We start from the raw sequence: 12270 nt of genomic DNA, 5'->3' as shown, positions 1-12270 counted from the left end.
TACGTACCTAGGATCTTGTGAGTGGACTGCAAAGCGACAGAGAGAGAGAGAATGGCAACAACGGTGATATTGGCCATGAATATTGAATTTATTACCATTTTAGGAGAAGGCCGTTAAACTTATACCATCCGTGTTACGTATATTAAAACGAAATGATATTGTGCCGTAAAAAACAGGAAGTTAGAATTTTATGTGCAACAATAAGCACCGTATCTAGTGTAATAATCCTGAGGGTTTGACACATAGTTATTATGATGGAACTCTCACGTAATAATGATGTCATCCTTGAGTTCACACATTGTCACAGGTCTATGACAGTTTTATAATCCTTTCTAACCCGCAAAATACTTCGTTTGCTTGCTCTAGAAAGGAGCCTATATTACAACAGCACGCAGATATTACAGAAAGTGTGCGATACTTTTCTTCCTTATAAAAAAAAACAAAAACAAAGAAAAGGTGCCACGATTTCAGAGATATACAATTTGCAGATCTCTCCCCCTGTTTACGACACAATAGAAAGAATAAACGGAAGGAACAAAACTCGAAAAAGAATGTTCATGTCTGGGTGATGCTGGCAAACTTTGATATCATTTTGACAGTTCAATCGAACAAACCGGTAAACCATGACAAACCGAATAAAAGTTTATGCCATGCTTTTCAAAACCAAGAAATAACTCTGCATAATTTCACCTTTTCGGTATTGACTGAACCTAATAATTTTGAGTGCCCATACGAAACATCTGATGTCTTAATTCATTGGCGTTTAACAATTCCACCAGTCATAGAGAAGTTTGTATATATATACACAATGGATTAACCTTTCTTTTTTTTGGAGGGGGGGGGGATTCAAAGCATCAAATAATAACGCAATAGATAAGAAAAAAAGAAGAAGAATGATTTCCTTTCTTCCAGTGCCATATTATACGATTTGTTTCTGACCAGATGCTTGTGGACATCCTATTCAGGCCACAAACATTCACACATAGTACAACATAATAACAAGATCATGACAATAATTATATTTGTAAAACGCTCCCTACTAGAAAGAACACAATGTGCCAAAGTGTCACAGTGCGTTCACAGTGTGTTCACATAGTTAATTGTGTGAAAACGCTCGAATTTAACAGTGTGAAGATTATTTCACACTGTGGGTGTGGTTTTCACAGACTGTTCACATAGTAATGTTTTGTTTCACACTGTGAATTGATGACTCACATTGTGTTCACACTGTCAAAGCGTTCGAATTTAACAGTGTGAAGAGATTTCACATTGTGTTCACACTGTGTTTCTCACACTGTTGGACGCTGTGTTCTTTCCAGCAGGGCTCATACGAACTATTTGGCTGTTTAACACACACACACCCACACACACGGAAGTGGCATTTTGATAATCCACTTCCTTTTCTTCTGTTACCTTTAACGAGCTTTAATAAATCGATGCAACCTCTGCCAAGGACTGTTTTTTTGTTTTTTGTTTTTTGTTTTGTTTTGTTTTTGCTGCTGATACTTTCCAACGTACCGCTCGCATTCCTCTTCACTGTTCTCTTTAGTTTAATTGCCATGACGATGGTCACGCACCTTGCCCGCCAAAAGCCGCTGTCTGATTGCCAGCATGGTCGTTAAGTTACCGTCGTAAAATAGACCAATCTTGCAGCCTAATTGCGATTTGTGCGATTTTTTTTTTTATTTTTTTTTTTTAGGATGACCTATTTTCTCCGCAGTCTTGTATAACTTTCATTTGTCCATCCAGTGGCTATACACATATTTGTTTCTTTTTCTTAGCTGTGAACGTCACTGACGTCAAGACTTTCCAAACAATTTTCTCATAAATATGAGACAAGTGATAATTATTTGGTGCCAATACCAGTGATATGTCGTGTATGTAAGAAATCTGAAGGGAAGTGTCCTAGATAAGTGAGAAAACACCCTTACCTAGCCGACCACCACTGACGTGCCTTCCTTCATCGAGAAAAAGACGACTTGATGAGTAATATGCACATTGGCGTTGCTTTGTTATGTGAGTAATATCTGGTAATGTTTTGTGTTATTTTATGTTTGTTATCACATTTATTTGATTGTTTGTTGGCGTTGTTTTTCCATTACAGTGTAAACTCGATGTATTGGGGTCCTTGGAACCACGAAACTGGTATTCATCGTTCCAAATGTTTGGTTTCTTTTTTGTTTGGTTTTCTCGCCCCGCATTCCTCAACTAACGAGTGAAATAAAAACATAAAAAGAATTATCAGGAATCATGTCAAATTGTTGAATACAAACAAAATGATACCAAAGTAGTGCATTCGAAACATAAGGAATCTACATAGAAGTATGCATTGTTTGTAGAACGTAAATTCCTGTAGAAGCCTTTAGAAAAAGAGTTCCTACACCAATTTCACAGTTTTAGCAATTGACAAATTATGAAGTAGGAAATGCATAGGTAGAAGAGCATGACAAAAATTAATGAATGTCATTACATGTAATTACAAAAGAGCGGCGTGATCTCCCGAGCGTAAAGTTAGAACAAAATACGACCGCGGGGTGATCCGGGCGCGCAGCGAAGGTGGAGAAATGACCACAGTTTACAGTGAAAAGTCTACCTCCCCACATCAATACAAGTCCGAATTCAGCGCCGAGTCCGATGTTCAGCATTTATGCAGCATCGCAAAAAACAAAACAAAAACAAAAACAAAAACAAAAACAAAAACACACCAAAACAAAACAAAACAAAACAAAACAAAACACGTGCACACTTACAAACACAAAAAGACGTAAAAGACAGGACGAGTTATAAAAAAAAAAAAAAAAAAAAAATGTCCTCAAAAGATCCAGGCGAGTACTCATGTGTCGTGCGCATGCTCACAAGTTCCAATACCAAAATCCTGAAAATGTGATTTTGCTTGAGCGGGTTACATTTCACGAGACCAATCCGAAAGGATACTCAGAAAAAAAAAAAAATGATCACTTTTCTCAGCCGTGACATCAGAATCTCTGCTCATCGCGATTATTTAAAGAGTAGCAAAATTGATAGACAAAATCTCAATCTGGCAATTTAAGAAGTTTAAACACTCATTACATGCACTTTATCAACACCCCTCATCACTCGTATTTCAGTGAAGTTTTTTTAAAATGATATTTTGCAGTGGGACCTCATTACATTTACTTATTACCTTCCTATGTATTATAGATATAAACTTATACACTTATTAAAAAAACAAAAAAAAAAACTACTCATCGTAAATGCAACCTGAATCTTAAAAGGCAACAATAAAGGTGCCATTTTTTTTTTTTTACAAACACACTAAAGAAATGTTAAGGTATTTAAAGTTATTTTTTTTTTTTTTGTATTTCAACGAACACAATTTTCGTTTTCAGAGTACTTGTGTTTTGTATCAACCTCTGTCTATGCATGGCACGTGAAAACAATACAGGCAAATAATATTAGATGAATTATGAAAATCATAAGCTTTGTGAGAATAAAATCTACTCTTTCTGGCTAGTAAAGTACAACAATTTTCTGGTTCCATTTGCAGCAGAAAAAGTAGTCGTTTGTGTAGAAAGAAAGTGTCTACACTCTTTCACAGCCATATGCGAAAAGCAAATATCATCAAAAGGATCAAGGACTTGCAGATACTAGTAATATTTTTCCTTCGGATACCTTGTGATTTACAACATCTAAATGGACATTCGAAACGAACGTTAAAATCATGTAACTTAAACCCCTAGGCGTGATTCAGCATGTGTTTGTGGATTGAAATTAACTTCCATAAAGTTAGTTACTCTATTTTTTTTCACATGTATTGGATCTAAATTATATGTAGAGTATCAAATATTAGTAGAGCATCTAAATCTAAATCAAACATCCATAAAATATATCAAAATGAAATGCTACAATGGGAACTAGATTACATGTAATCATTGGCCTCTTTCCCCCTCAATCCCGAACAAACACAACAGCAAAACTGCTGAAGCGTGACATGGACAATATCTGTAGCCTCAACAAGAACAACGGACACGTAATATTCCACTTTTCATACATTTACTGGACACTCTTGTCCAAAACATCCAATTGCTGTCATGTGAGTTTTATAGAAGGGAAATTCCTGAAACTCAGAAATTCACTTGTTTGCTGTCTTTTGATTTTTTTTTTTTTTTGTGTGGCCTGTATCTTTGTTGGGCTGTAACCACCTCTACTTGCTCGTGCTGAAGTGACAGTGATGTTAATGGGGCATTTTCCAGACGATTTTAATAATTTCACATCATGGAGTACATAAGTCAACAGATCCACAATGATCCATGTATAGATTGGTGGAATTTATTGTGGTCCTTGAGCAGAGAAATCAATATTCTGAATAAAACCACCCAAATTACAATAAATAGGGATGATGACATAGGAGCCTTACGTATTTCAGAAATGTAGCAATGTAATACCATCATCTGTGTAGAATGTATAGATACCTTCTTCTTTTGTTCTGCTTCCTTTAGCCCCTATCATACTCATGCATTATTATAGTGAGGCTGCATGTCATCATACTTGTTCATTGTGATTTGTTATAATAAGCAACATTTTGAACAAATTCTTATTCCTCACCCCAATCGCTATAAATTCTATTCAATTCAATTCAATTCAATTCAACTCAATTCAATTCAATTCAATTCTATTTAATTCATTTATTTCTCATTTTTCTTCCAGCAAAACATATCAGAATGTACAAATCAGGAATTCTATCATAAGCATATACATTACAATGTACGAAAAATAAACTATTGTCAGCAAACTAATAAAGACAAATTATGTATACATACCGGAAAATACAAAGTTATGTTTAGAGGAGAAAACGAGAACTGAGAGGTCCAATAAAAAGCAATGCTTGTAGATGGACCACTCAAGAATTTCTTCAAAAAATACTTACTGCAATTACAAGTACATAACACAAAAATAATTAAGACAAAATGGGACAAACAGAGACACAACAACATGACATAACTAAACTGAGGGAGATTCGATTGATAGGAAAGGGACGAGGACAAATTAAAGGAAGACTTGAGAGGAAGAAGAAAAAGAAAGAAAGAAACAGAATACCTGCACGCTGAACGAGAGAAACGGAAGAGGGGATTGAGGAGGTCCTTCAGAAAGCTGGTGACTGCATGCAGCTGTGTAAAAAAAGAAGAAAAAACACACAAAAAACCCCACAACAATCTGAAACTTTGTACCGAGTATCAGCAATGTATAGTTGTTCATATCAAGGAGCAGAAGCTCCTTGTTCATATGTAAAAGTCTTAAAATGATCGGGAGGTCTCCTTTAAGCACTACCAACAGAGGTCACAAGTGCTTGCACCTGTGAACTCTGAATACAAGTTAGTTTGAAGGGGTGGCTCAACTCTCCTGCATCTCCCCTATACGTCATGATTTGATGTCAACCTGCTAACACCGACTAATTTTAAGTTTGAAGTTATTGCTGAGGCTGGTGTTGTGCCAATTTGACGAGGCCTTCCCACGAGACCGACACCCACGAACATACTCCCCATAATTTCAATCGGCGATCTTGTCGTAAAACAAAGCAATTGTTTTTAATTTTTGTCACGCGGGCATGACACACCGGTACGGTTATAAATTCTCTACAAGTTATAAGTTCTCTTTCTTCACTTGACCGGCTCGGCCATGTTCTCAGGGTCTGTTGATTTTCCCCCCGTATCCATCAAAATATTGATTATCACTGCAAAGCGGTCAACCCACCATGACACACCAACAAAAAGTCGCGAGCCTTGATTTTTATGTGATGACTCTCACGTAAAATCAGGTGAAGCAGGTTAACCCTGTCAATCTTTGATTCGTTATATTTTCTCAGTGTAATTGTTCTTCTACTTAATTCTTAAGTTTCTGATCATGAACAAATGTGAAATTCTGATGTTTTTAAGCTTTTCTAGAAGACATGAGTAGAATGGTCCTTTTCATTTCTTGAAAAAAAAAACTTTACAGGCTCTTCATTATTCTCTTGGAAAGATGATGCTACAGTCTTGAAAGTCAGGATAAGTAATGAATGTGTTTAAAGAGTGTACAAAGGTTCAACTAAATCTGATAATCCCTTCATTGGGATTTCTGTGTAGTTTTACATCCTGTTTTTTTCTTTTTGTCCCATTCATTGCACAGAGCGCAGCCTAGTGATATCATAGAAGGCACTTGGAATTGAATACACCCTGACCAACAAAACCCTGTTTTTCAGTAAACACTTTTCCACAGTATTTGTGTACTTATTTTCCATTTTCTGTTTTTTTAATTGAGATTTTTTCATTGAGAAATACGAAAATAAAGGGATAAGATTATGTTGCTATCAATATCTCAAAAGTCATTTATCAGTATTCTGAATGAATTGTTTTGACAGTTTAATCTTGTTTCAATATGGCACAATGTCTAATACTTATCATACGCTCATTCTTAGTGATCTATTACGTTAAAATATTCATCTGTTTGTAATGGTTGAATTAAATATATATATATAATTATATATATATATGGGCATATATATATACATACATATATATATATATATATATATATATATATACATATATATAAATTGTAATGGTCTCTAACGAATCTGCTTTCAGCTTTGATTGTACTCGAGTGTCATTTCCTTTTAATTCTTCACAAACATACACACACAAAACTATCCTCACTGTGATAATATAAGGTCTATCTTCTCACTCTATGCATGACAGGGTAAAGGTAGTTTATGTTCTCTAATGTGATCATGCAAAGTTTTATTCTTATTCCTTTATGAAAGGGCACATTCTAGAAAATAGTGGTTTAAGTTAAACTCTAATTGACCTGATGCCTGACGGAGATAAAAACAAATCAGCCGGTTATCAACCTATTGAAAAATAGCAAAAGCCGCCTTTTACTTGACTGTATCGTTTCAAAGCCCATTTCTCATCATTCTGTTTCTTATCATCTCCACTGTGACAGTCTTCCTGTATCAGATCCCTGTATATATATATATATATATATATATATATATATATATATATACATATATATATACGTATATATATATATATATATATATACATATATATATATATATACGTATATATATATATATATATATATATATATACATATATATATATATGATTGAGATAAGTCTTGCAAATTCGAAAACGTTTTTTGTTTAAAAAAAAAAGACAATCCGTGACTTTACGACGCTTTTGTGATTCCTGTCTCAGATTCTGGCAAGGGGTTTTGTTTTGTTGTGAAATGTGTATTTATATTGATATTCATAACTGGAGAGTATTCCGTGTTTTTCACAGGTGTACTGACTTGGCACACCGTTCTGGTGATAGCCGCCGCTAGGTGTTCCTGCCCGTGTACGATCCAGTCTGGAAAAGCGCCAGTCATGGGCGTGGCGGACCAAGAGCTTTTGAATCAGGACAAAATTGTGACGTGCCATACCCCAGGTATCAAATTACATTAATTTCAATTAAATCAAATTAATGTTATTCTCATTTGTTTGTTTTTTTACCAGCAAAATAAACCAAAATAAATCAGGAACTATATCACTGGCGCACATTCGACTGTGTGAAAAATAAATAATAGTTAACAAAATAGATCATAAATGCGTACTGGCAAACTACCAAGTTGTGTGAAGAGTGAAAAAAAAAAAGAACTGGGAGGACCACTAAAAGGCAGGCTTGTACATTTTGAACCTTTAAAAAGATTTTATAACATTAACTCGCAAAATTGATTGCTTTCTAGACTTAAACTTAAATTGGTAGCTGGACTAGCAAGGTGTAGTCCAATCGGTGCCCGTCTGGACTAGCATTTTTGTATATAAGTCCATGTGACAGATTAATCAAAGTCCGGTATTTCAACCTTTATAAGCACCCAATCTGCGAATCACATTTCATCTCAAAGTCGTGAAGAAGAGAACAGAGAAAGATTTCTTACGAAAAATTCAAAAAGTAAAGACGACTAAAAAAAAAAAAAAAAATCGAGAGATTGTTGCATAATCTCATGAAGAGAAAGCTACAACCTTCCAATATGATCAAAATCGTCTCACTATAAATATTGATTTTCTGCTCATTCTTTTTTTTTTCCAGGATTTAAACTATTAGATCCCAATGAGTGTTTGTGTATAACTTGCTCTTATGTCGATGCAAACGCGTTTATGTAGATACCTGTATTCTGACGAGTGCAACAAAACCTGAAATTACTTCGCAACCTCTTCTCTCAGTTCACACTTGTTCAGAGTGCGTCCCTTCTTTCTAAAATCTCAATTTAAAACCTGAAAGTCTGCCCTTGACTTAATGATAATTATGATGATAATAACAATGATAGTAATTATAAAAATAATACTAATCATAATAATAATTTCTGTTGACTTTTTGTTGGTTTTGTAATGCAGGGTCACGTATATAAATGTATTAATATGGATATTTGTGTTTGCTTATGTCCAAACTAGAGTTTCATCCCGTGATGATTCATCAGGGTTACAAGACTGGCATACTTGAGATGACGCACTACGATGACCCTTCAACTTTCACCTCTTTTTTTCTTCCGGGAGAACTGAGAGCAGAAATACTTGCGTACGACGCTTCCTACGACACGCTGTACTTTTCAACTTGCCTTGATTCTCGAAGCCTTTCCTTCTACCCCCGAAAATTATGGCGAATGACTTGGTGGGAAAGAAATCTGACTCTCATGACAGTAGAACCAGAGGGTGGGTGTTGATACATTATTAAGTTACAAAATCATTTCAAATATTTGCAGAGTTGAATGTATGGCAAAGTTTATGGACAGTAGTCTATTACGGGCAATCCAGTTACGGGTGCTGTTCGTTATTCCGAAGGTCCGATGTTCCGAAGGTTCGTTATTCCGAAGGTTCGTTAATCCGAAACACACAAATTCCCTATACCTAGAGGTCCGAAAATGAAAAAGGGTTCGTTAATCCGAACATTTGTGGCGTTATTCCGAAGATTTGTTAATCCGAAAATGAAATTCGGAAAAACGAACTTTCGGAATAACGAATCTTCGGACTGAGGAGCCTTCGGAATAACGAACCTTCGGAATAACGAGCTGTAACCGTAGTTATACATAATAAACAGTGGTTATCTTTCTGTTTCTTTTCTATGCGATTTAGTTCTCATTTTCATTTGACTATCTTGAGTAAACGCTGTGATATAGTTTAAGACCTATATCATGGAGAGGATACCAAATACTTATCAATGTTCTTTATATGAGAAAATACTAATTTCGAGATTACGAGATTATATAATTAATGTATTGTAGTAATGTAACGTAAGTGAGGGGACTGCAATCTACAAGTTCGCTTTTTAGCAGCCCCTCAATTTTCATTTCCATGAAGTTCTTTTAAGAACCAATGTGTATTATTATGTTCCAATATATGTAATCATGTCATATATTACCTGTGTTTGATTGGAAATGAAAAAACAAAAACATGCATGTGAACATGCATGTGTGAAATAAATAAAATGAACTGTATGTATCTCTGCCTATTATTATAAACACTGTACAATGTCTTTGCCTACATTATAAACACAGAGGTAATTGATATGGATATCGATGAAGTTGGAGGATACCTGTATTGGGCCATTGCCGGGACCTTTAGAAGAACAAGGATCAGGGGCAAATATTCCTCGAGAATTGAAACTGTAACTGCTTCTACTTCAAACTTGAGATTTGGAATTCATTCCCAAGAAAGGTAAAGAACTCACACATTCAGACGAGATCCTCGTTATTCATAATACAAAACATCGATACCTAATTAAAGATCTGTTTTATGTTACTGTGTAATGAAAGTCTAAAATGTCATATAGTGCTCATTGCAATAATTTTGAGCCCACCTCATCTATATTTGAGAATTATTACCGATGTAAATTTGTTTTAACTTCTTTCCCCTAAGACGTACGGTCCACTATAAGATCCATGACAATTACTGGTACTTGACTTTGATATTCATAAAATCTATTGACGCTGTCTTACATTGAAGGAAAATTTACTACGTTACACAAGGAATTTTCGTCGCGGACATGGATATGAAGCACAAAAAACGGATAGTAGATAGTAGAATCCCTTTCCCGCAACATGCAGAGAGCTTTGAATTAGACATTCCTGGTAAGTGAATAGTTATAACAAATTCAACATTATACTTGGAGGAAGTTTTGTTTGTTTGTGTGTTTTTGATTCTTACGTTTCTAACCTCACCTACTCCATAGAGAGAGAGAGAGAGACACGCACACACACAAACACACACACACAGGCAGAGGGAGAGACCAACGGCGTAGCCAGGATTTGATTGGGGGGGGGGGGTTGTGGGAGGGGTCCGGATGGCCCCCTCCCACGGTGAGAACCTTTTGCATTCTGATGTTGTAAATGGTGCAATTTGATGCATTCTTTGCGTGTTTTATCGACTTGAAACATTCCCACATGTTAAGGTAGCAATACATTTTGATGTAGATTATTATTGAACAATTTTGCATATAGAATTGTATCATTTAAATGAACTTCTTGTATCAATTCTTACACTGAATATCATGATTGCGACCAAGCCCGAGTAAGCGGAGCGAGCAAGGGGGGGGGGGGGGTCCCCTCCCACGGTGAGAACTTTTGCATTTTGATGTTGTAAATGGTGCAATTTGATGCATGTTTGCGTGTTTTATTGCCTGGAAAGAGTCCCACTTGTTTAAGGTAGCAGTAATTTTTTAATGCGTAAATTATCATTGAATAATTTGCCTATAATATTATGGTATCATTTAAATAAACTTCTTGTATACTAATTCCTACAATGAATATCATGAACGCTGTCTGTTAAGCAATCAAACAGTAAAAGCATACACACGAGCGTGAAGATACGGGGCATTTCTCCTACCACACGAAGGTGATTTTGCATTTTCAGACCTGAAATTCAGCGATCTAGTGCAAACTTTTGGTGCAATACTTACTATACTTACTTACAATACTTGCGATACTTAGAGACTTTAGACAAAAAAAAAAAGCTTCATCAGAGTAAGCAAAAAGTGAACTCTTTCAGTTATTTCCCCACTTCTTTGGAATGAACTCCCTTTTTATATTCGTAACGCTGAAAATGTTGATAGGTTTAAGTCATTGTTGAAAACTCATCTGTTTACACAACCTTAATTTTGCTGTTGTTGTTGTTGCTGTCGTTATCATAATATGTACATAATGCTGTATTTTGTTTTTACGTAATATATATTATTTTTCCCCGATTTGATGCGCTTAGAAACATCAGTATTAAGCGCTATATAAATGTTATTCATTATCATTATCATTATCACCTTCGTGTGATGTGCTATTTCTACCTTTCAAACGTTTTTTTTTCTATCAAAATATACATAAATGTATAATCTACATACTTATTTCAATAACAAGAAAGACAATGAATTATTATACGTATCATTCAATGATATTTTAACCTTGATTCATATCATGTTTCCGTTCAATAATATTTTTTTTTATTCCTTCTTTCATAGGGCGTCAAATGTACTGGTCCTTTTACTCGGTGTATGGTGAAACATTGAATATCATGGGCACGCAGATGGATGGAACCACGCCCCCTCGTATTTTCTATACAGTATACAACTCTCGGCCCTATGGTTTGGTGTGGTACAGCGGCCGATTGCACATGATATATGCCTCTTCGGAACTATGTGAAAATCCTGCTTTGGTCTCACTCGTTAATGGCACAGCGCAATGCATCAAAACGTCTTACCCGTCCAGTGACAATTATAGTGGCACTTTTAGCTATAAGACTACTAGCCAAAGGGACCTGGTGTTTGGATGGCGTCCTGTATAATTACATAATCCAAAGGAATATTAGAGAAGAATGGTGGCTAAACAAATAAATGCCGTACTTGTATTCGTTTAAAAGTTTTGCATATTTATTTGTTGATGAATAAAGTACTGTAAATAAGTATCAAATATTCATCGTCATAACAAAAAAGAACAGATCAAAGATTTTTACCTTCAAAATATTTAAGAGTTATAAATTGTCAATGAACATTTAAATGAGTACGGCTTATCAAGACATATCTTGAACATAATCCCTTTCTTGTTAATAAACATCCATGCAATAAACAGATCTCTTCTCCAAAATACTTTGCATATCAGTTCACACCTTAATTGTGCTTGCCAGCACATCTGCCTGACACCAAGCTTGGTATTTGGCAATATCAAAAGAAAAAGGTTGTTATTGCATTCAGTATAAAACAATGACATGGATACCAACGTGTGCATATT

Source organism: Diadema setosum, chromosome 21, assembly GCF_964275005.1.
Source record: "Diadema setosum chromosome 21, eeDiaSeto1, whole genome shotgun sequence".
In the NCBI taxonomy this organism is placed as follows: domain Eukaryota; kingdom Metazoa; phylum Echinodermata; class Echinoidea; order Diadematoida; family Diadematidae; genus Diadema; species Diadema setosum.
This window is presented reverse-complemented; position numbering follows the sequence as displayed.